This window comes from Gallus gallus, chromosome 4 (genome assembly GCF_016699485.2).
Source record: "Gallus gallus isolate bGalGal1 chromosome 4, bGalGal1.mat.broiler.GRCg7b, whole genome shotgun sequence".
In the NCBI taxonomy this organism is placed as follows: Eukaryota; Metazoa; Chordata; class Aves; order Galliformes; family Phasianidae; genus Gallus; species Gallus gallus.
The window spans coordinates 84820368-84824499 of NC_052535.1; positions in this window are offsets into that span (position 1 = coordinate 84820368).

Sequence of the window (4132 nt, forward strand, 5' to 3'; positions counted from 1 at the left end):
ATTTTTAAGAGGTATTTTTCATAGAACCATAAAAACAGTGCATTTCTTTTTCCCTTTCTTTTTTTTTTTTTTTTTCAGATCAGGGACAGGACAGAAGTTGAGCCTGCCAAGCCTTTTTTATTTCTTTTCTGTTGTTGTTGTTGCTTAAATACTTCATAATAAAAGAATGTGCTCCCAATGGAATTTTTTACAAAGAACAAAAGTTCTCCCATTCTCCTATCCTACATCTTACACACTTCAAAACACACAGCAAAATTCTATACCTGTAAGGAGGAGGGCTGTTCAGGTGCAGTCAAAGCATTCATGATAACGTCACAGTACATGGCACGTATTTAAAAGTTAATAGAAGAAGGATTAAGGCTGCATCTCCATAACGCCTGGATGACTCAACTTTACATTGACAGACTCAGTGTGCCGACTGCAACCAGACTTCTGGTTTTGCTCTTCTATAGCAATTTAAAATAATTCCTTTTGCCTAAGAAAAATGCTGGAAAATGTACATGGGAGCACACGTCCCTTCTTAACAAGTGCAGAGCCCTGTTTTTTCACAGCATTTGGAAATGCCTTTCTGGTTTTCAGAAAGTACAAAGCCATCACCAGCCACATCACCCTTCAGAAAAGTTCAGGATGCTCTCCTGGGGATGAAATCCCACCATTCGCTGTCCTTCAGCCTCTGCTTTGGAGCCCTTTTGCCATCACTCTCCTGCAGCAGGTCTGTCCCCTACCCTGAGAGCTGAAGACAAGCCAACATCACAAACAACATCCACTGCTCAGTCTTGCCACTTAAACCCTAGACTGTTTCAGCCTCCTTTTCCTATTTGTTTATTATTATTTTTTAAAAGATATTATTTGAAGAAACATTCCTGAGTTTCCCAGTTATGTCTTCCAACCCTACCAGTTCTAGCAGATGTGTTTCACAGAGATAGGTTTAGGAAAAGGCACTGCAGCATCAAGGCAAGCTCTGTCCCTTACTGGATCTGCACTGCAGTCAGAATCATAGAATCAGAAAGTTGGAAAAGACCACTAAGATCACCAAGTCCAACCACCAACCCATCCCCACCATGCCCACTACCCCACATCCCTCAGTGCCACATTTCCATGTTTCTTGAACCCCTCCAGGGACATCACTGACTCCACCACCCCCCTGGGCAGCCTATGCCAATGCTGACCACTCTTTCTGAGGAGAATTTTTTCCTCATATCCATTGTGAACCTCACCTGGCATAACTTAAGGTTGTTACCTGTTGTCCCTATCCATGACTTTGAGTAATCCATGACTTTGAGTAACTCAGTGCCAGATTATGGTGGAGTGAGAGCTTAACACTTCTCCAGCAATAGTCTGCTCAGGATTTTACCCACACTCTCAGGCCTTTCACAGTGGACTAGCAAAGGGTTTATGTCCTTATTTATTTACCCAGGAAAGTAGAGGTAACAAAGCTGTATGGCATGCCTCTTGGTTAGTGCTTGTAACGAAGCTAGTTCCTTGGTGGTCCTTGACATAGAAGAACAACCCTTTCCTATCCTACAAGCATGTGGCCACAGCTAAACCATGTCACAAAACATCTGCTGTATTAAATAGGTCTGGGTTGGGTCAACTTTGCTCACCCAAGAGAAGGAGAAGAAGGAAGGGCAGTGGGGGCAGTGGGACATCTTCGTTGGTGGCACCAGCTTGGCTCTGCTATCAGTGAAAGCTCACCCTGTGTGTGCCAGTGCTCTCCAAGCCCTGAATCTGGGAATATGTGACCCATAGGACACCACAGGGCTGTTAAAACGATGCAGCTCTGAGCAAAGACAAGGCTGACATTGAGTGGCCAGAAGACAGGAAAAATTAGAGGTTTCTCTGCTCCTCATAACCACAGTCCCGCTCCCCTGCACTTCTCTCCCACGGGCAGGCAATTCCCTCCATCTGTTTTTCACCTCATGTCATCATTTTGGCACACGGGTACCGTGCAGCAGAATGAGCTGCTACCTCCATATGGCACACAGCAGCTGGCACAGAGCCGGGATTTATTGGCATTCTGTCCCCAGAGCACGAAGCCACACTCTTCCAGGCCAGGATACCACACATCACGGCAGTGATTTCTGTAGGCAACATGGGCAACGTGAGCTCAGGCATTGCTGCTCATCTCCATCACACGGGGCTGGTGTGCCAAAGGGCTCCAGCTTCCTGCTTGTTCCAGTTAGAGAGCAACTTTCAGCTAAATAACTCTGCAGAAGAGGCAGGGGAGACCCTTTCATAGGAATTTAAATCTCTCTCCCTCTGGTTTAGCTTTGAGTAAGCTTTGGTTTCAATCACCCCTAAGGCAAAGAGCAGGAAGGCAGTCAGATGGTAACACAGCAGCCCACAGGAGCTCTGCACTGGTTGCAGTGCGCCAGGTTGGTGTGCATGCAGCATCTGTGCTGCAGAGCTGGCAGCTGGCATCACTGTGTCCTCTGCAAATGGGGACAAGCACCCCCGAGCAATGGAGCCCTGACTGGGGCCCCCCTCCAGCCCTCTTCTGATACCCATAACCACAAGGATACTAAAATGAGAGGAGGAGAAGGTCTAACACTGGGTGTGTGACCAGGGACACTCAGGTTTAGGTTTCTTCTTGGAAGCACTCTGTATCACAGCCACGCCAAAGGAGCGGCTCTATAACCAACACCCAGAAAATACCCCCACCTTAAAGTCATGAGGGAAAAACAAATGGTGCAAATGGCTGCAAATTCCTTTGTTTTTAGTGGGCTTCACTTATTTATCCCCCAAAACGATTTGCTCCGTGGAGTCAAGTTAGAACAGCAGGGGATTGTAGATAGGCAGAATTCAACGCTGACACTGAAATTTGGCCAAGATCTTGTGTTTAATCCTCCTTCTCCTGTTAGAAGAGCCTCAGAACGTTTAATGTAGGCTTCCAGACATCCTGAACAATGAGGGCAGATGCTGCTGGAGAGGCTGGGGCCCCTGCCACACCCAGGACATTGGGATAAAACAGGTCAGTCCAAAATCCCTTTGTTGGCTCTCATCTTAGAGACTGAAATGAGGAGTAAAGGTGAAGAAAACAACCATGAGTGGCAGCACTAGTAGCAACAAATCAACTTTTGAGCTCTCCTGGCTCACCTGAAGTCCTTCTCCAAAAGAAAACCAAACTCCAATGACATCTGGGACAGAGGATTTAACAGAGGAGGCAGTAGGGCCATGACAGAGCGCTGAACCCAGACTCAGCACACCTTCTCTTGGATTTCCCCAATACGTGACCACAGCAGCACGAAGCACAGGACCTGAATGAACCACTGGGCAGAGCCCGCCTTGCTCATGGACCTCAGTTAGGTCAATGAGAGCTTCCTTTGCTCACCTCATGTGGTCCCTATGGCTGCGGGGTAGACACGCCATGGAGGAGGGTAAGGAACCAACGTCCCTCTTCCAGCAGTGAATTCAAGCATCTCACACCTTACATGCCATCGATTCTCAATATGTTGTTGTTTAAGGTGTTTAAGTGATGACCACAACAGAAGCCAAGTACCTAAATAGGGGAGATACTTCTAAAAATGACACCCACGTTTCCCCACAGTCTTGCAGGAAGTTTATTCCCAGCTCTGGCAGTGTTCTTAAGCAAACCCCTGCCTCTCTGCAGCCCTCCCTTCCAAGCTGGCTCTGTTGTGCTTGGTCTGCACCCTCATGTAGGATGGGGAAGGGGCATTCAGGGGGCTCAGGGGGCCAGCAGGATGCAGCCCATGGCCTATAGCAATTACCTCCGAGTCCAGGCTCCATGGTTCTCCCTGTGAAAACCAGGACAGACTTGTGCTGCAAGAATAATGCTCGCAAGAGGATCCAAATTTGGTAGCAGAACAGCAACAGAGGAGTGGATTTTGGGGACTAACAAAAGGCAAAGGGGCAACAGGAGGGTGGTGACACACTGGAACACGTTGCCCAAGGAGGTTGTGGATGCCCCATCCCTGGAGGCATTCAAGGCCAGAGTGGATGTGGCTCTGGGCAGCCTGGTCTGCTGGTTGGCGACCCTGCACATAGCAGGGAGTTGAAACTAGATGGTCATTGTGGTCCTTTTCAACCCAGCCCGTTCTATGATTCTATGAACAGGAGAGATACTGAGAAGGGTGTTAGAGCTTCCCTTGCTTTCCATCCTGCCAGGGTGCTC